This window comes from Amblyomma mixtum, chromosome 3 (genome assembly GCF_055824585.1).
Source record: "Amblyomma mixtum isolate Tamu chromosome 3, ASM5582458v1, whole genome shotgun sequence".
NCBI lineage: Eukaryota > Metazoa > Arthropoda > Arachnida > Ixodida > Ixodidae > Amblyomma > Amblyomma mixtum.
The window spans coordinates 125,287,519-125,309,481 of record NC_143014.1 but is presented as its reverse complement, the minus strand read 5'-3'; positions in this window follow the sequence as shown (position 1 = coordinate 125,309,481).

Here is a 21,963-nt window from a genome sequence, read left to right as displayed (position 1 = left end):
TGAAACTGAAGTAAAATTCCAAAAAATACTCTTTACCCAGCACAAACACAACGCGGCAAACTGAATACGAATGAAAAGGCTGTCTGCCCTCACTCACAAATAGGAACAGCGGGACCATGCTGTTGACCCTCTATGTATGTGATTGACTTGCGAGAGCGCTTTTCACACAATTACTGCGAAACGAGTCGGGCAAAAGGCTCGCAAGCGCGTGGTATCTCTGCTCTCAGCAACATGTCAATGACAGAGTTCTAGAGCAAGGAATCTTAGAGTTCGCCAAAATTAAGCGCTAAATTGGAGAAAGAACTAGCGTTAATAAGCTAAGTGAACAGGGCGGCGCGGATCAACGCGGCGACCGCTGGCTTGACCACCAACTCACCGTCACCGCCGACCGTGACACGTTCGCTGCGAAAGAAAGGTGTACGAAGAATTCGATTCGCTTAAAGTTATTACCACAAAGCTCCAGCGGTAAAACAGCGCGAATTTGGAGCCTGCTTTTGACAGTCACTAGCTGTTCCGAGCTTTTTTTTCCTCCCCTGGCTTGCAGCGTGCTAGCTCGGCTCTAAAGCAGCCCCTTTACCTGAGGCACCGGAAGTCTGCGGTGCAGATGAGGGTGACGACGACTCTGGCGGCGAAAGGGGCTTGTGGTCCACGCGGGATCGCTGAGGTTGAACCTTTTTCCGGACGTCGGCAGCCTCCATTTGCAGACTCTCTCGGACGTTCGCCTTCCTCCCGTAACGTGGCATCACGTCTTCCTCTTCGTCTGCTGCCGACGGCTGCGGCGCGTGCTTTGTCATCTGAGCTCCGCTCAGAATGATGAGTTTAAGCTCGAGGAAATCTAAAATAAAGGAGATTGAAAGCAAAACCGCTGAGAATAGATGAAATTGCAAGCTGCAAGATAAACTTTTAAATTCAAGAAAAGAAGAGATCAGCAAAATTTAAAGGTAAATTTACAGACCATAAATTCTTAGCAAGCATGTTAAGCGCCCAGCCCGGAAATATCCTCGCATTCCTAAACATACCCGTCCCTTTTGGCGGTTGAATCGTGCAGCCCAAGCCTTGATATCTGCAGCGTCATTTCTCCTAGATCCTTAAGTGCCTTTCATGGCGTTCTGCTACGAAGAGAAATCCTGCACTGATTATTTTCCTCATAGCACGAATTTTCTGTTTGATTGTTTGCGAGGTAATTTGTCCAAGAATAGCGAGGCGCGCCTCTTTCTCTTCTTTTTATTTTTTCTGATAGGTGCGCTAGCTGCATATTTGTCCCTTAACGTATAAGAAGGAACAAATATAAAAAAAAACGCAACCCTGACAATATTGTTAAAATTAAAGGCAGAACTATGAGCAGGGTGTTGCTGCTATCTCTTTGTTGGTGTCGTTATTTCTACCTATGTCTAAATCTATAGCTATCTCGCTTCACCTACACTTTTGTTTTTGTCTCCAGTTTTCAGCAGCTGCTGAGTGACTGCGAAACGGAATGCAGGCGTCAAGTTTTTTTAAACAAATCCGAATGCGCCATTATAATGCGTCATTAGAAGAAAAATACGAGTGGTTTACTATGTTTGGCGTCGTTACAGCAAAGCTAGCATCTGAATAGTATTGGAATGGATGTCAGTGTTCCGCAACCACTTAATTCATTCTTTCGTGGAATTAATGTCGTAAAGAACGCAGAAAAGTCCAACAGTATTTTCTCCAGAAATATTTCAGCCGGAACGGCTGCACGGCAGAATTTTTCCTGTTGGCCATTTTTAGCAGACAGTCAATTGAAAAGCATGGAGGCGTAAGGTGGCACGCAAACTCCATCCTCTGGATTAAACACCCAGCTGGTGAAATAGAATAAGCGACAGAAGCACTAATTTTTTGCTCCCCCATCCACATCCCGTAAAATTTTATGTAGGAAATTATTTTTCAACCAGCAACATCAGATTGAAAGTGCCGACCGCAAGGTACTTAAACCTGCTGTGCAGTCATGTTCCTTTGTACGTGTCTGTTCCTTCTTCTCTATGCTCTTCCTCCTCTTATCCTGACGGCTTTCGAAGAAGCTGTAATTTACCCAATTTCACGAAAAATGTCAGTATTATTCGTCGTGCGCGAGAAGCCTCTTGGCACCAAGTTGTTGTAAAAATACTCGCGTAATGCCTCTTCGGTTCATAGAGGAAATTATGAACTAATGCACGTGACGCCCTGACGCAAAGATTAACTATGCTGTTGCGGAGCAACTGACAACGGGAAATGCTGTCGTTTCCGCGACACGGCAACGCAGACAGCCGCCGTCTTGAGAGTCCGTCCATTCAGGTAGGCAGTCTGGACAGAACTCGATTACAGTTGGAGGCAACCATAAACGGCGCAGCCATGCAGCACCGCCAGCCTCTTATTGAAGCCAACTATCTTTGAGTCAACGGCACTTGATACTGTCTGTGCAAGATCGTATGTGATTCACGGAAGCATGTTTCTAGCATGCTCTATTTCATTTAGTTGAAAAGATCTGTTTGCACACGTACCATCGCGGCATCTGCCTGTTTTAGCCGTCATGTACATTTCTGAAGCCAAATGCCTTGCTTGAGAGGCATACCATGAGGGCTAGAAACTGAAGAGCGCGGTGGCTTAATCCCAACTGAAGAGAATGCAGCAGAAATGAAAAAAGCGCAGCTGGTAAAGTTTGACTTCTGCGCTACCTTGCTGAACTATCGCTGTGAGTTTAAAGTTTACGCTCCAGTAGGTTTTCGACAACTGGCCACTATATTCTTCAGCTGGTCACTTAAGATACACAACAAGGCTCTGGTTTCCTTCTAACACGATAGCATTAAGGGTCCTGCGTCTATGAGAAGCCGGTGTTGCCATCGGCGTTGTAGGCTAAAGAATTAATGAAATTCAGCTGAAATGAAAATTGGGTGACCTTGGGTTGGGTTGGGAATCGAACCCATGACCTTCGGATTGCGAGACGGGCGCGCTAGCGAGAGGTGAAGAAGCCTCCTGTTTTTGTTTATCACATGGAGGTACAACGATACTGACAAGCTGTTAGCTTTGCTTAAACAGGCCGCATCCCGCTAGCCTGTACGATTCTTTAAAAATGTAGCCCGACATCCTCAAAAGATGTTTTTCCGGTGCCGGGACAAGATACCGAACAAAAGTGATTTCCTATACAGCTGCTCGGTGCTTCGTCGTCGATACTTCGAGGCAAAACTGAAATCGCCGACATTAATAGAGCCGGTAAGGTGAATTGCTCAGTAAAAAATTTCTACGTGGCCTCGGGATTTTTTATTGTATTTGATATAGCGCACTGTATTTGAAAGGGTGTAAAAGGATCCGGCCGCAATGATTTCTCCGATTTTTTTAAGCTGCACTGCTGGCGCGGCTGGTTTCATTAAAATTACAGCATTGGAACGAAGCCGTATAGGATGCGGTAGGTAGCAGAATAGCATGATCTTTTTTTATTAAGCTGGTGTTCTTCATACTATTTTTTCTCTCATCACATGACTACATACGTAAGAATATGAAACTGTTTCTGATCCTCTTCCTTTGTTACTGCAATATTTACCGGTCACCTCTGCCTTGTGCTAAAAGGTGGAAACTCCGAGCGCTGGGGAAAGCAGGACAATTACATCCACAGCGCGATGTTTAACATACGTTTGAAGAGAACATTCTTCGTTAAAGGCTGAAAGGAAAAACACAAAGAATAGAAGGGTAAAGGTTGCTTGTTAGGCAAAGCATACCATGAAGATCTTTGTTGTTAAGACGTTATTTTTATTTGAGGTAGTAAGTAATAAGATTTCCTAAACTGTCGGTTCGAAAAAGCCTCCTGATGCGGATGCGCTTTAAGCAAGTAAATCAAGTGAAAAGGGGCCTCTCTACTCAAGAGCACTTAAGCTAGATACGTGTTGTAGTTTGTGAAAGTGGCTCTTAACTTGACAGCGTTAAGGACCCCGTCCTGCAGCCATACCATCGTAGTCGGCGTTGGCGTGTCGAAAAAATCGTTATTAGTCTAGAGGGTCCTTACGTCACAAACACATGGCCTCGAGCACTGACTTAAAACATCCCACAACGATCACACAGTACAGAAATGATGACGTCACTGGAGAAATTCTCATTGTTCTACAGGGTTGTGACACTACTCCACCATCAATGAGCAGTGGTTCTGAAGGCAGAAACGCAATTTCGCTTAAAAGGAAAAAGGTCGAGCCGCAACTGGAAGCGTTGCCCCTTCAGGAGTGATCCGAGTGCGCTACCCTTCGATCCCTGCAGAGCTTTTTTTTTCTTTATTGCGTTCAAATTCGTCGGAATTCAATGCAGTACAGGTCAGATGGGTATTTAGAAAACTGGAGCACTCTTAGCTGGCAGTGAACATTTCAGCGTTTTTAGCTGTGTTAAATTTCGAAGCAGCCGAACAATTTCAGCAGCGCACTTCCTGTGCTTCATCACATTATAGTCCGTTCGACTCGGTTAAGGAAAGGCCTTTTTAGAAATAAAAATTAAAAACTAATAGAGTGAATAAATAACTAAACATAAATTAAAAAAGTGTACGTGTCAACTACCTGATATGCAGAGAGGACTCCAGGCCGCTAAACATATTGACGCTGTGGCGTCATACCCTCAAGGCGGAGCTTAAGTGCACCCTGAATTATTATCAACGGAGAAGACAAACATATCCTCGCCTTCTTGACGATCGCCGAGGTTAGCTATCGAGTCTCACTAGATGACTGCAGCGTTTAGTGGCGTTGCTGCTGCAAACGAAAGATGTGCGCGAGCTCATGAATTTGACGCTGGCGGAGCTGATGCCCCAGCTGACCCCCGCGTGTGTGTGTGTGTTAGATAGAGAGAGACAGTAATTTAATGAAAGGAAAGTTGGAGAGACGCGCCGGCGGTAAGATGACCTTGGCCTGCTGCTCCACATTCGATAAGGGGGAAATGGGGAGTAAATGGTGGAAACGATCCTGGGCGCATGGAGAACCTCACTGACGGCTAGTGTGCAATTAAAGGCTGTTCGCAGGTTTTTGAGTGGAATAGGCCTAGATTCCCGTCTGAGGCACTTGTGTGTGCTGTGCTGTACGCGTCTCCACGGTGTATAGTTTAGACCTCGCACGTGCATACGCGTTTGTGCTTTTCAGCAACAGTGCCCAGAGTGAGTGTAAACGAGTTTGTGCTGGTATGTGAGAGTGTGCAGAGCCCTTCTCTGCAACCGGTAGCGGTGCGCGCGTTGTGTGCGTGTGGGCAAGACATGGTGTATGATTAACACATGCGCTCCATGTGCTACACGTGGTCTCGACAGATGAGTGCCAACCAGCGTGTGCCTAGTTTCCTCTAACCCAGACGCGCGTGTGGAAAAGCGCACGACATTCATTATGCTCACATCGTCAGCAACAAATGTTTTTTTAAGCTCATGAGGATGAAGGCGAAAATATTTCATTTGATTTGGACACTGCAGCAGCTTGAAATAGTCGAAGGTCTCCTGATTCCTCCCCAAGTATGAGAATTTCTCCTTCCTTTAGTCACAAAGTCTGCAAAAAGGAAATACACATCGCCTTTAAGCCAAACAACCACCGTGGGAACAAAGACTACTTACCGGGCCAACAGCAATGGTATCGTGGGTTCCTAATTCTTTCTCCCTTTCAGTGCGCTACCGGCTGAGCGAGCGGTGAAACTCCAAAGTCTGACTCGCAGCCCCCTAAAAACCCTTAGCACACCACTTTTTTTAAGTATCGAGTATCGTTAAATGTACACGATAAACGAAAAAATGCATTTTCGATACCGATACTCCGGTACTTTGATTTTTGTTAAGTGACACCTAACACCGATACACAAAATAGATCGAAAGATAGTTCCGACTATACATGCATTCGATGCTAATCACGCCTGGCTCCAGCTGTCGTTAACCGCCGCAAAAGTAGCGAGAGCATTGCCTCGACCATTGCCGCCATTCCTTCGTGGCACTGGTGTCAGTTGAAGGTACGGTGTCTAACGTTAGTTTGTAGCGTGCTGGCGGCGGTACATGGCATACAGACATGGGTAGTGTATTCGGGGACATATCGATGTTGTAGTAACCGGGATGTCACGTTTTCTTCTTTTGCCAGAACAGCGACAGAAATATGCCAATTTATTTTTCTTCGCAAGTTTTTCTCAGAATGGCTCGCTTGTGCCTGAGTGTCTGTGCATGTAAAGACTGCGCCCAAGCAGCAGGAACGATGAGGTTCGAGTTTCAGGCCACGCTGCGAAATGGCCGGTGTCAGCGATGTGCGCTTTGGAAACGCGTCATTGCGAGATGTTATTAGCATCCACCTGCGTGCTCTTAGTAAATCTCCCGCACTCGTGTGCGTCAAGGAAAATTGACTCTATATTCTTGAATACTTTAACATTGGAGCAATGTAGTCCTGTAAGCCACAAAATATGATGCCAATGAAACACACGCAAGTAATTACAAATTGAAGAAACAACAAAATTAAGTGTAAGTTCATACGATAAACCACGAAGCCTACTGCTTGTGTGAAAAATAATGTCCGGCGAGTAGGCCTGGGCTGATGTGGGTGTTCCTGATGGCATCAAGGTTGGTCACCGACAGAAGAACAATCTCGAGCAGAGCTCTCTTTGAGGGCTCCCGTCCTTCGAGAGTCTTCTGAGTTGCCCAGCATCGGCCCTTTACTCGGGACGATTCATTCGCATGACTTGTGCAGATGAACAACCTGTGGAAACAAGCGCAAAATGAAAATTTTAGTACTGAAGTGAAGGGAGTTTGCATATGATGGAACATTCTTCCGCCGGAAGCTAAAAATCTTATGCCTTGTTTGGAAGCGTTGCGTGATGAATAAATTTGATTTGATCATATTGATAGTCCCCATTTATTGAAATTGTTATGTACAATTGAACATCTACTTAAATGAAAAAAACTACTGTCTTCATTTACGAACATTTTGTTGGATGTGCGTGCTCCGAACTGAGAGTAAGTATTCCCTTCTGTTTAACACTGAGAAATGAGGAATCCTGCACGTATGTTGAGGACGCAACCCGCGCACACTGCGCAAAATAAGGCTGCCTTGGCCTTCTAGATTTGGCAGGGTGGCAGTGATGACTCGTTTTTCAATCTATTCACGGCTCTTCCTAGATATCGCATGCCATTTTTAGCAGCACTGCCCTAGTGACATGTCCTATATATGCAGGACCATGCGGCGCGTGAAGTTACTTGACCTTGGTGCCAAGTTCCGCTGTACATTTCTGATAGTGCCTGCTCATCATGATGTGCATCTCAAGTTAGGATTGTAATTTCGTCTGGAAATGATTTTAAACTGAGAAACCGATAGCTCCTATTCTTCGAAAACCTATGGGCTCTTTGCCAAGTATAGCAGAGCGGCGCAAGAAAAAGTCGCTTTTTAGCCTTGTACCTCGTCCGTTACAAGCCGGAAAAATCGAACGTCTCGCAGTCCTGTGCCGCAAAATGAGCCTGTTTCTATATATTTTTTAAAGCGTAAGTGCGTAATTGAGGTATGTGTGAGGATCAACAGAAACTACACTGCAATTACACGTATAGCTAGTCTGGTAAATGTATGTTGGCCGGAACAGATACTTCGATTTCACAGCAATGAGGTCCGTCTTTTCAATTTATTCCAATAAAGCGCGCACACGCACACTCAAAAATAACATGAATGCACACTTAACAACACGCCGGGACTCGCTGGTTGCAGTACGCGACTCAGTTCGTAATTTCGTGCGACTGACATTTTATTGTCGCAACAAACGCTACAAAAACACATATGATGAAGTCATGCTCACCAGTAACAAAATTCCCAATGTTATGTAACTTGGCGTGCTAGTTGGATTATAAGTGCTCCGCTAAAGGGACAAGGACGGCGAAGGTACTCTTCAAGCGCAGACCTGCGGAGGCTATAAGCTTTATTCCGCGAAGCAGTACAAGGCATAAGCGACCCCAGCAGCTCACGCACAGCTCGAAACCTCGCATTACTTAACGACATAAAGTTGATAGTCCTCTCTTGTCTGTGTCTCAAGTGTTTCTTTGCCGTCGTTTTCTCCTTCGCGAAGCAGTTACCTGGCTTTAGGTATTGGCGTCGCTGACCCATCCCAGCAACCAGTTTTAAACTTTCTCAATTGACTAGTTATTTCTAAACTACTGAATATGTACAACTGCTACAATGAATTCTGTAAAAAAAGCATCCGCCGTAGACACACCATGGAAGTGGCGTTCGGTTCCTGAGCGAGTTGGTAGTTCCGATCCTGCCTGCGACAAGCTCATTTCGACGGACGCGAAACTCAAAAACACCTGGGTATTGAATTTACTTGGCACGGTAACGAACCCCCGATTGTTGAAATTAATCCGCAATCCTCCACTGCGGATGCTCCATAGCAATAAGCTAGCCAAGCCTTAGCACGTAAAAGCAAATAACAAAAAAAAAAACACTGACACGGCCAGCTCCTCCTGCCAAAAATGGTTCTGTACATGATTTTTTTTTTTTGCTTCGACACGCCTGCCAAGAGTCGAAGCGTTTCGGGGGTTTCTGCGGTGGGATACATCGGCGGCGGACCACACGACATTTACAGATACTTTTCGATTTCATTCAGAAAGCTTAGAGCTCACACTGAAAAATGAGCCCCTGTCTATTTATACTACAATCACGAGGACGCAAATTGGTAGCAATCCTGACGTTGGAGCTATCCATGTACGCCGACGACATCAGAATCTGGACTAACGCAGGCAGGCACCGTGAAATGGAATCTATCTGCATCAAGCGACCTACATTGTATAATTAGACAGTATGGCCCCATCGCGAGCTTTCATGCGTGTGTGTGTTTCTGAACGATGGTTTGGTTTATGGGGGCTTAACTTCCCAAAGCTACTCAGAATATGAGGAACGCTGTAGGGAAGGGCTGTTGCGGACGGAAGTTAGCACGCTGCGAAACAAGATGACTTCCTGTCGCAGATGGCTGATAATTAACCCATGATGGTCGCTTAATTGTTTTGGTAAGTTTCTTCATATCCCGCCACAAACCGTTTAGTGAAGCTTTGACCAGCAAGTGCAACTCGCTGCGGCCAGATGCCAGACAGCAGCACTGCGTTGTTCCCGTCCGGTGTGCACCAGCCATCCGAAGCTTATAGAAGCCGTCTCTGTCTAAGAAATTTAATTTCCTCGCATCCAAAGCGCATCCAATCAGATTTAATGGAAGGCGCTATAATGCACACAGCGAGAATTAGACTGTATGCCTTCCCAAAACTTCTGACTGCCGGCGTACGTTCGAAAAGAGCATGCCAAAACTTTACGTAGAATTGGAAAGATGATAGTTTCGCGTGCTGATATAACGCGCTTCATTTTGAATAACTGGACGGCAGCGGAAGTCAAAGCAGAGTTTCAGTTCAAGGGGGCTATGTCCAGAGCTGAAGGATTTATTTTTCGAAGAACGAAATCAAACGCGGGTAAGCCTTGAACATAATCCGAAAAAGACCCGATACCTCGATGCTTAGTTCACGTCAGCTCTACAGTTGGGGCGAAAATTCATGACATTGTTCTGCAGGACCATCTAAAGCAAAAAGCAACTGTGCACGAAAGTGTCGATATTCAAGGCATTTCAAAGGATATAGAAAAAACATCCACCTTTAAGGATAGCGAATAAAACTGCGGATTCTACGATTCTTCAATGCAACCCTCAGAAAGCCTACAGGACTTTGTGCGTCGATCCGAGGTATCCGGAGCCGACGCAGCAGTCTAAACAGTGGACACCATCTGACGCAAGCGTCTCAATGAAACAAAATGCTACTTTGCGGACGTAAAAACAACAACAGAAGCAAAACCAAGAACAGGAAGTTAATATACGGCGTTACTGTACTATTAAAAAGAAATGGAAGCAAAAGCAGCCAGCCCTAACTGATACCTAATATTGTGATATTTCGCTAAGGTCACAGGCAGTGACAAATACCAATAGAACAGAAAAATATTATGAATGGTGCTTCAAATTCTTCATACTCATATTTAATGAATATAGCCTCTCTGGACTTTCATTGCTCTAAAACTCAGAAATTTGGTTCGGTTGGTGGAGCACATTGTACAGTAAAGAAACTATCGCCGCTGGCAGCTGGTATTTCACTTCCTTTAACAGCGCCTACATTTTTTCTTTGCAGATGAACAGATCGGAAACTTTCTGGACTATGTGTGCAGCCACATTGGATATTATGTTCAGAAATAAAAAACGTTTCTCTAAAGGAAAGTTTGTACTGTAATTTTTCATACCCATGAAACTACACTCGTTCGGAGAGGAGCGAAAATTCAGAGCGCAGCACTTGGGTGCTGGGCTCTGAATTTTGTTTTGGGCTGAAAACAAGGACAAAAGGGTGGCATATGCAGATTTTTCCTTAACGCTGAACGACGTATGCTGTGTGCTGCGCTAAAACCAAGCCTTCTTTCCACGAGGGCGACACAACGCTCCAGCGGCCTGTCAGCGGCCTGTACAGTGAGAATCCTTTGTGTAGGTACGGGTATACGGCGGCACTAGTAGCTATTCACCCCATTCTTCGCAACTCGCTCAATCCAGTGCTCGCTTTACAAAGCATTCACCTTGACTGCTTAATAAGGCGAAGTCGCGATAAAACGAGCGGACTCTGCTAACAGGACGCGATCCAGCGAGGAAGCACCCTGTATTGTGGAGTTTTGAGCATGCTTTTCGTGTTTGGGGTCCCGCTGTCTCAGGTGTCAGCAAAGACGCGAACACACTCACAGCAAAGGCGATGGGCCAATACGCATCCGTGTTGAGCGCCAGCGACACGGCGGCGGCGACCACGTGTTCTCTGCAAGCTCGCAGGTAACGCTGCTGGCCGCTGCGTCTGCTCGCGCACACGTAGTCGTGGAAGCCGTGGCAGCGGATCGCTGACTGGTTCTTGATGTCGCCAAGAAGCTGGGCGAAAGCCTCACTGCTGGTGCTGGAACAGAGGGGTGCCCGGTGAACCTTGCTCGCACTCCGTCTGCACAAGTGACAAGGAGCAGGTTTCGAAGGGACAGGCACGGACGGCAAGGAAGCGGTTTTATATCTACTTACTTCCTCGTCATTTCCACGCCAGAAATGTTTATGGCGGGTCATTTAGGGGATGTATATTATAAAAGGGTGGACAAAAATGAGTTTTATGACAGAATTGCGCTTACATTGAAAAGGTTTGCTGAACGTCTGTATCCAGGCAGTATCGATGTGAATATCCTGAGCTTGTCAATACTTTTGCCAACTCAACTTAGTAATGAGTTTCAGCCTGTATAGTGCCCTGAAAGGAGTGGATTGCACTCCGCTTTTTATCTTGAAAAGTTTGAGAGCTGAAAAGCTTTAATTCGAAAAAAAAATTCACAAACGAAAACGGCGAAGGCAGTTTGATGGAGACAAATGATGGTTCATATGAATCATACCACGGTAAAGAGTTCCACCGTAACAAATGGTCGGCCTGGCTAAAGTGGGAAAGATCCCCACTTTTGGCAGAGCTGAAACTGCGCCAATTATTTGGTTACAATGAAAAACTCTGCCTGAGCCTAGGTTTTGGAGCAAGTTCCTCACGTTCTACTGGAAACTATCAACCATTGCCCAGAAGTTTCGTGGTTGGGCTAAGCAGTTACTTCCCTGAATGCTTGCCTGTCTGTAGTTTGCTCCAGTGCTTTAATTTCTTGTCACGAAAGTGAACAAGCTGAAACTGGAATAAAATTACAAAAACACTGTTCACCCAGAATCGGTCAGGACAAATACAATGCGGACAACAGAATGCGAATGGCAAGGTTGTCTGCCTTGCCTCCCAATCAGAAACAGTGACACTATGACTTTGACGCGCTATGTGTGCGATTGAGTAACCAGAGCGCTTCCACTTTTCATTAACTACGAAACCCGCTGGTCAAAAGGCTCGCACGTGCGCGGTATCTCTACTCGGAGCAACATGTCAATGACAGAGTTTTAGTGCAGGGCTCCTTAACGTTCGGCCGAATTAAGCGCTAAATTGCAGAAAGAAATAATATTATTAAGCTAGGTGAATATGGCGGAGTGGGTTCAAGCGGCGACCGGTGGCTTCACCACCAACTCACCGTCATCGCCGTACGAAGATTTCGATTCGCTTCCAGTTATTACCGCTTGGCTCCTGCCGTAAAATAAATTTGGGGCCTGCTTGCGACAGTCGCTAGCTGATCTGAGCTTGTTCCCTTTTTTCACTCAAGCAGCGCGCAGCGGGCTAGCACAGCTAGGGGAGCCCCTTTACCTGACGCTCCGGAATACTGCGATGCAGATGAGGGTAATGACGACGCTGGCGGCCGTCGTGAAGCGGGTGTCGTGCTCCATGCGGGAACGCTGAGGTCCAACCTTCTTTAGGACTTCAGCAGTTTCCATTTGAAGGACTTCAGCAGTTTCCATTTGAAGATTCTCCCGGACGTTCGCCTTCCTCCCTGAATGTGGCACTACGTCTTCGTCCTTCGTTTGGTGCTAGCGGCTGCGGCACGTGCCTCGATGCCCGAGCTGCGTTCGGAAGGGTCAGTTTAAGCTCGAAGAATTTGAAAATAAAAAACCTTTTGAAGCAAAACCGATGAGAATAAATAGAATTGCCAGCGGCAAGGTGCTGTTTTAAAATTCAGAAGAAACTGATAGCACTTAGATATTAGCTGACAGACCTTAAATTCTTACAGGAAAGAAATTCAGCGCCTAGCCTCGGACCCCTATACATGCACGTGCCTCTCGCGGTTGAATCGTGGAGCCCAATCCCCGATATCTGCTGCGTCATGACCCATGGGTCCTTATGCGCTTTTCGGGGTGTTACGCTCCGAAGAGAAATCGTATAAAAATTAGTTTTTTCCTCATTGCGTGAATTTTATATATTTGCACTCTCTGCTTGATTGTTTTTGAGGTAATGGTCGCAGCGACAGCGCTCCGCGCTCTTTTCTCTTCCTTTGTTCTTTCTGATAAGTGCAGTAGCTGCATATTCGTCGTTTAGCGTAAAGCATGAACAAATGCAAAAAAAAAAGATCACCTTGGCAATATTGTTGTCTAATACATAGGTTACGTTTGAACGCCACCTTCACGCGCAAGTACTTGCACTCAATTGGACAAGCGGACTACCCGGACTGGCGGACTCCCCGGACTGTTCCACATGTGGCGTGCTAGAGACTGCAGAGCCTGCTTTAGGGGTATGCCCAGCATATGCACGAGGAAGACTCATGCTAGTATCTGCTCTGAAGTCTCTTGACACCAGGCTCCTATCGGAGGATTTGATCCCCGGCGCTTGGCCAGATAGTTCGAAAGCTCTAGAGACAAGGCGAGCGCTCTCACAGCTTTTTAGGCGACAGGGGCCTTGGCTCTCGTTTGTAATGTTTGCAAGTGTGCCTTGTTATTTTTCATCTTCCTCCTCCCAGCATCATCATACCCATCGTGGCCCTCTTTTTCCTCCTCTTCCCGTACCCAATTGTAGAGTATTAGGTCAGATATTCATTTTTCCGGCAAATCTCCCTGCTTTTCCCGTCAGTAAACCCTTTCCCTCTAGACAATAATGTTAAAAATAAAGGACTAAATTGTGATCAGGGTGTTGCCGCTGTTTTGTTATTGCTGTCGTTATTTCTGCCTCTATCTCAATCTATAGTTAGCTCGCTTCACCTACACTTTTGCTTCCATCTGCAGATTTCTGCAGCTGCTGAGCTAAAAGTGAAATGGACTGCAGGCTTTAAATTCTTCGAAAGAAATCCAAATAGACCCTTGTAATATGTCATTAGAAAACAAATACGAGTGGGCTACACTGTTTGGCGCCGTTACACCAAAACTAGCTTCTAAATATTATGAGAATGGATGTCAGTGCTCGGCAGCCACTTTTTTTTTCGCCAAATTAATTATGTTAATAATGTTGAGAAGGTTCAAAGGTACTTTCTCCAGCAATATTTCAGCCGGAACGGGTGCACAGCAGAATTTTTCCTTTCAGCCATTCTTAGAAGACGGTACTTTGAGAAACCTGGAGGCCTGAGGCGGCATGCACCCTCCATCCTCTCGATTAAATACCAGCTGGCGAGACGACTATAAGCGACAGAAGCACTAATTTTTTTTTTCACCCGCATTCCCATCCCGTAAAACTTTCTGTGGGATTGTATACAAGTGAAGTATTGAGAAAATATTTTGCCCACTGCAACATCAGATTAAAAGTGAAGGCCGCAAGGATCTCTTACCTGCTGTGCAATCATTTTCTTTTGTACGTGCCTGTTCCTTAGTTCACTATGCACTTTCCCCTCTTATCCTGACTGCTTACAACGCAGGTGTAATTTCCTCAGTTTCACAAAAAATTTACCGTTTTATACGTCGTGCGCGGGAATCCACTTTGGCGCAGTTAGCTGGAAAAATACTCACGTAATGCATATTCGGTCCTTCGAGGAAATTATTAACTGATGCACGCGGCGCCGTGACGTAAGATTAACTATGGTGCGAGAAAGAAGTCACAACGGGAAATGCTGCAGTTTCAGCGATACGGCAACGCAGAAAACCGCCGTCTTGAGAGTTCGTCCATTCAGTTTGGCAGTTTGGGCACAACTCAATTAAGATTGCAGACAACCTTGACCGGCACCGCCGTGTTGCACCACTAGACTCTTATTGAAGCCAACTGTCATTTGAGTCGACGGCACATAATGTTGTCCGTGCAAGGGCGTATGTGATTCACTGCAGCATGTTTCTTGCATGTCCTCTTTCGCATTGCGTTCAAAAGAGCTGTTTGCACAGGCACCATCACGGCATTTGCGTGTTTTCGCACTGATGTACTTTTCTCAGTCCGTTACAGAGCTTTCCGTTCCCCTTTCCTTTATCTTAGGACGTGCAAGTTTTGTTTGGAACCGACAGTCTAATGTTGAAAGGAGAATTATAAGTGGAACAAAAAACTGACATTCGCCAAAGAAACGCACGGTATGGCCTTGCTGCGGAGATCAAGTATCCATCAAGCTGTCAGTATGAATGGACGGGTAGGCGCTGATTGAAAAAAAAAAAGGATACAATCGCAGGTAGCACTGATGACCATCGCGCAATTCGAAAGCCCTTTAAGTTTTTGGACGGCAGATCAGTGTAATCGAACGCTGCATCGAAAACTAACCCCGAAATTCCCCAAGAGTCAACTTCTGGACTAGCTCAGTAAGGCATGTTGACGGGCTAGTTGGTTTTGCATCTTGAAACTTTATCCGTTGTCCGCCTGTCCGTTGTCTCCTCGTCTTTTTTTGTGTCCTTGTGAAATTATTTGCGCCTAGGTGGGTTTTTCTCAAATTTCTGGACTAGAAGTAAAAATGGCTAAGGACTTCGCTAGCGATTGCAGTTATTGTGGGAATTGTTAAAAGCTTCACCCCTAGTAGATGCCTGACGATGACAATTCGTGCCGTCGTGGGTGCTTTTTCAGCCAAATGCCTTGCTTGCCAGGCATACCATGAGGGCCAGAACATAAAAATCGCGGTGGCTTAACAACAACTGAGGAGAAAGCAGCAGGACTTAAAAAAAGAAGAGCTGATAACGTTTTCCTGCGCTGCCTTGCTGAAATGTCTCTTGGAGTTGAAAGTTTGCGCTCCAGTAGGTTTTCGATAACTGGCCACTTATATTCTATACCTGGTCACTTAATATACCCAATAAGGGTCCGGGTTCCCTCTAACACGATATACATTAAGGGTCCCGCGTCTTACAAAGGCCGGTGTTGTCATCGGCGTCGTAGGCCGTGAGCAAAAAATCCATATGGAAGCAAGAAATAATAAAATTGAGCTGAAATCAAGATTAGGGAAACTTGGGATTGGTTGGGAATTGAACCAATGGCCTTCGGGTAGAGAGACGGGTACGGCACTCGTTGGCGACGAAGGCTCTTTTTTTATTTATTACATGGAAGTACAACATTGACAGGCTATTAGCCTTGGTTAAACAGACCGAATCCCGCTAGTCCGTTTGGAGTTTGCACGATTCTTTAATAATGTAGTTTCGGTACCGATACCCGACATCCTCAGAACAGATTTTTGCGGTACCGGTACAAGACGCCGAAAAAATTGGTTTCTCAGACAGCTACTCGATGCTGCATCGTCGATAGTTCGAGCTGCCACTGAAATCGCCGACATTAGTAAAGCTGGTAACGTGAATTGCTAAGTAAAGAAATTTCTGCGTACAATTGTGAATTTTTAATGTATTTTATATAGCGCACTGCAGTTGAAAAGGCGTAAAAGGACCCGGCCGCACGGATTTCTCCAATTTTTTTAAGCTGCCCTGCTGGCGTGGCTGATTTCGTTAAAACTTCAGCATTGGAATGAATCCGTAGGGATGTGTAAATGATAACTTCCATAAGCAGAAGAGCAAAGTCTTTTTTTAAGCTGATGTTCTTGATACTAGCTTTTCTCTGAGCACATGACTACAGACGAATAAACATAAAACTCTTGCTGGTCCTCTTCGTTCGTTACTGCAGTATTTACCGGTTGCCTGTGCCTTGTGCTGAAAGGCAGAAGCTCCGTGCGTCTAGGAAGCCCGGACAATTATAACTCCAGCGGGAAGTTTAACATATGTTTGAACTGAACATTCTTCGTTAAAGGCTGAAAAGGAAACGGAACAGAATAAACGGGCAAAACGTTGTTTTTAGGCAAAGCATACCTTGAAAAAATCTCTGTTTAGACGTTTTTTTTTTACTTCAGGCAGTAAGTAACAAGATTTTCTAAACCGTCGGTTCGAAAGAGCCTCGCGATGCCTCCGCGCGTTAAGCATTTAAATCGAGTGAATGAAATCCTGTGTACACAAGAACACATAAGCTAGATACGTGTTGTACTTTATGAAGGTTGCTCTTAACGTGACGGCGTTATGGACCCCGTCGAGCGGGGAAACCATCGTAGTCGGCGTTGGCGTGTCGAGAAAACCCAGAACGGTCGAGAGGGTCCTCACGTCACAACCACATGGCCTCGAGCGGTGACTTAAAACACACCACAATGATCACACAGTACAGGATTGATGACGTTACTGCAGAATTTGTCAACAGTCTACACGGTTGTGACGTTATTCTCGCAATATTACTCAGTGCCTCTAAAAAGAAGAGCCGGAACCCGAACCGCTGCCACTCGAGTAGCTAGCCAAGCGCTCTACCTTTCAACTCCAGCGCAACTTCTTTTTCTTTATATCGTTCGAATTCGTCGGAGTTCAATGCAGTACAGGTCAGATGGGTATTTGCGAAAGTGGAGTACTCTTACCTGGCAATGAACATTTTTCAGCTGTCTTAAATTTCGAAACAGCAGCACAATTTCAACAGCACACTTTCTGTGCTTCATAACTTTATAAATTCTTAAACGTCCGTTCGAATATATAAGGAGAGCCTCATGAGGAATAAAAATTAAAAACTAATTAGGTAAATAAATAAGTAAACATGAAATAAACAACAGTGTCGATGTCATTGACCTGATATGAAGAGAGGACTCGAGGCCCCTTTAAAGAACCCGTTGATGCAATCGCGTCATAGCCTCAAGGCGGAGCGTAAGTGCCCCCTGAATTATTGTCAACGGAGCAAAGAAACATATCCTCGCCTTCAAGAGGATCGTCGAGGTTAGCTATCAAGTTTCCCCAGAGCATCCTGAGGACAGGAGCATTTTGTACCGTTGCTCCTGCAAAGGAATGATACGCGTGAGCTCACGCATTTGACGCTTCAGGAGCTTATGACCCAACCGACCCGCGTGTGTGTGTGTGTGTGTGAGAGAGAGAGAAAGTAATTTAATGAAAGGAAAGGTGGAGAGGTAGACCGGCGGTAAGGTGATCCTGGCCTGCTACTTCACAATGGGGAAGGGATAAAGGGAGATTAAACGGAGGAAACTATCCCAGGCGCAGAGCGGACCTCACTGACAGCTTGTATGTAATGAAGGCTGTTCTCAAGTTTTTCAGAGGAAGAGCCCTATATTGCCATCTGAGACACCTGCGTGTGCTATGCTGTGCGCGTCCACATGGTGTACAGTGCGGACCACGCATGTGCATATGCATGTGCATATGTCTGCATACTTTCAGCTTTTTCAGCAACAGTGCGCGATGTGAGTGCACTCCCGTTTCTGCCGGGATGTGAGTGTGTGCAGAGCCCTTCTCTGCAATCATGCACGACGTACGTGCGGCCTTTGTCTGCGTGCGTGTGTGCAAGACACGCTGCGTGATGAACACATGCGCTCCAGTGCTACATGTCTCGCGAGATCAATGGCACGCAGTATGAGCGTAGTTTCCTCAAACCGAGACCGGCGTGTGGAAAACTGCATGACCTCTAACGGGCTCACATCGTAAACAGCAAATGTTCTGTAAGCTCGTGAGGATGAACGCGGAAATATTCCACTTCATTTGGACACTGCTGCAACTTGAAATAGCCGTGAAGCGATGTCGTTTCCACCCGAAATGTGAGAATCTCTCCTCCCTTTTGCCACAAAGTCTGCAAAAACGCAACATATACGTAGTCTGTCAGCCAAGCAACCACCGTAGGAATACAGACGACCTACCACGCCAACAGCAATGGTATGATGGCTTCCTCGTTCTTCCCCCCTTTCAGTGTGCTGCCGGCTGAGGGGGCGCCGCCGGTCCAAAGTCTGACTCGCAGCCGCCTAAAAACCTGCGGCACACTACTTCTTTTTAAGTATCGAGTATCGTTAAAAATAAACAACACACTAAAAATGCATTTTCGATACCGATACTCCGGTACTTTCATTCTTCTTAAGTGACACCTAACACCGATACTCAATATATCGAAAGATAGTATCAGCGATACGTGTATTTGATACTAATCATGCCTGGATTCAGCTATCGTCAGCTGCCGCAGACGTATCGAGAGCATTGCCTCGACTCCAGCGGCCATTGCTTCGTGGCGCTGGTGTCACATGAAAGCTTCTGACGGCGGTACATGGCATGAAGACATGGGTCTCGATGTTGTAGCAACAGGCATTTCATGTTTTCTTGCTTTGCGAGAACTTCGATAGAATTATGCCTGTCAGTTTTTGTCCGCATGTTTCTTTACGAGGGGCTGGCTTGTGTTTGAGTGTCTGTGCTTTCTAAAGACTGAATTCAAGCAGCAGGAACAATGAGCTTCGAGTTTCAGGCCGCACTGACAAATGGCCAGTGTCAGCGATGTGCGCGAAACACGTCATTGCAAGATGTTATTAGCATCCACCTGCGTGCCCTTAGTAAATCTTCCATACTCTTGTGCTTCGCAGAAAAACGACGCTATATTCTTGGATAGCTTTACATGGGCACAACGTAGTCTTGCAAGCCACAAAATATCCCACTATTGAAACACACACAAATAATTACGAAAAAAAGAAACAACAAAGTCAGTGTAAAAAGTTCATGCGAGAAAGCAAGACACCTTCTCCTGGTGACAAAAATAAATGTCGGGCACGCTGGATCGCGCAATTAACAAGCCTCGTCGAAGCTGTTGTGCGCGTTGCTGGTGGCATCAGCGTTGGTCAGTGACGACAACAGCGTGACAGCCCACCGGGAGAAACAGTTCGAGCAGCACTTTCTTTGTGAGCAGCCTGTGGAAACAAAAGGAAAATAAAAATGGTAGTAAAGCAGCTAAGGAAGCATATTGTAACATAGTGGTGAGTCTGGAAGCGTCTTACATCACAAAGAAAGTGATAGAACCGCGTGCCGGCACCTTTGAAGAATAAACAAAGAAACACTAGATTAGCGGCAAAACGATCAAACATTCTTCGGCCGGTAGCGAAGTATCTTATGCATTATTGTCTAGCATTACATAGTGAAGAGTATTGATGTATTATTATTGGTATCCATCATTAACTAAATTGGTGACGCTCAACGAAACTACATAACTGGAGAAAAAATTGTTATTAATTATAAACATTTTCCCGCATATGCATGCTCCGAACATAGAGGAATCCTATCCTAAAATGGGGAATCTGTACGCATTTTGAGATATCCGGCGCGCGGACACTACGCAAACTGAGGTCACCTTGCCCTTCTAGACTTGGCAGCGTGGCAGTGATGAATCGTTTTCTATTTATTCAGTGCTCGTTTGAGACCACGCAAGCCATTTTTAGCAGCACTGCCCTAGTGGCATGTCTTGTCGATGCAGAACCTTGCGGCGGGTGAAACCATTTAATCTGGGTGCCATGTTTCGCCGTAGGTGCCTGAGAGCGCGTGCTCGTCATGATGCGAACTCTAGTTAGGATTCTACTTTTACCTGCAGATTTATTTAAATCGCAAAACGTATAGCCTCTATTATTCGAAAACCTTTTAGATGAGCGGTGTTCAAGAAGAGAAGCGTTTAGACGAGCGGTGCTAGAAGGAGTCGTTTTTCAGCCATCTGTTTCGGCCCGAAGTATAGGCCTCAGCTATTCAGAATCCAAATCGGAACTTTTTGTAATAAATGTTAATGAACTTCAGCCTTGACGGACCTCCCATCCAAACGGTCGAAAACATCCAAATCCTACGCCTCTAGATTTCCAATAATGGAACTCGCACGAATGCAATAGAAGCTACTCGCAAATCTCTGGAGACGTTGCCACACTGATACCGAAAACAAAAAGACCTTATTCTGCGACATTACTGGACTTACTGGAAGAGAAAGCAGATACTTTGTCCTTTAACTAGGGCCACAGGCCGTTGCAGGTGTACCGTTGGAATAGAAAAATTGCAGGAACAAGTATTAAAACTATATAACCATAAACAATGAAAGAATCTGGCCCCGTCTGATCATTGAGAGCTCTCGAACTTGGAAATTTATTTTGGTGGGAAGAGCATGTTGTACAAAGGAAGCCATCGCCGCTTGCAATCGGTAGTTCGCTTCAGTTCAGCGCCTCATTTTTTTTTTTCAGATGAAAATATTGGAAACTTTCTGAACTAAGTGCGCAGCATCAATACATATTGCCACGCGCCTAACGCGCCGCGCGGCCTCCGCGCTGAATCGAAGACGACAACGAAGCGGCGGTGGACTCTCGCGGCGCGCTTGTTCTGTTTGGTGTCGTGGAAGCTGGCTCTATAATTAAAAGAAGGCTCCCGCTCCCAGTCTTGGGTTCTTGCCGACGCCTACCTTCGCGGCTCCTCTGGTCGTGACACTGGTGGAGGTGCGGGGTATCGATCCCCGTACCTCTCGCACTTCAGCCTGTAACGTGTACTTCAGCCTTGAAGACTCCGCACGAACGTGGTTCGAAAACCATGAGACTACTTTCTCTACGTGGCCGGACTTTCGACGTCAGCTCCTGAGTACGTACGCCAACAGCGACCGCCGGGAGAGCGCAGAGCGTACACTGTCCTCTCGAATTCAGCTTCCCAATGAGGGTGTTGCCATGTACGTCGAGGATGTGACGCGTCTTTGCCATCGCGCCGATCCGGCCATGCCTGAAGAAAAAAAGCTGCGGCACCTGATGCGCGGCGTAAAAGACCAGCTCTTTTCCGGCCTCGTGCGGAACCCGCCCAACACCGTCGCGGAGTTTCTGGCCGACGCCGTGCACATGGAGAAATTGCTGCAGCAGAGATCCAATCAGTACGACCGGCAACTTCGTCAAACTTCGACTCTATCAACGTTGGACCGGTTCGACCATGAACCCAGGCCGAATCCGGACTCCCTTCGCGAACTCATCCGTTCCGTGGTCCGCGAGGAGCTGCAGCACCTTCAAGCCACCTTTGCCCCTCGCGTAGATTCCGTCAACAGCGTCATCCGCGAGGAAGTCCGGCAGGCACTCAGGGCACAAGACGCTGCAGCTGTGCCGGCGCCGCAACCGACCCCATACGATCCCGCGCCGTATCCGACTCCTGTCCAGCCAGTCACGTACGCGGACGTCGTGCGCCGCGCGGCCCCACCTCCTGGGCCTTCGCCTTACACCGCACCATTGGTCGCGGTGCACTCTGCCCAGCCGACTCCTTACTGGGCGGATCGGCGCCAGGCACCGCGGAAGACTGACCTCTGGCGGACTCCGGATCAACGCCCGCTCTGCTACCACTGTGGTGAGGCCGGCCATCTCTACCGGCGGTGCCCCTATCGCGAAATGGGACTACGCGGTTTTTCCATCG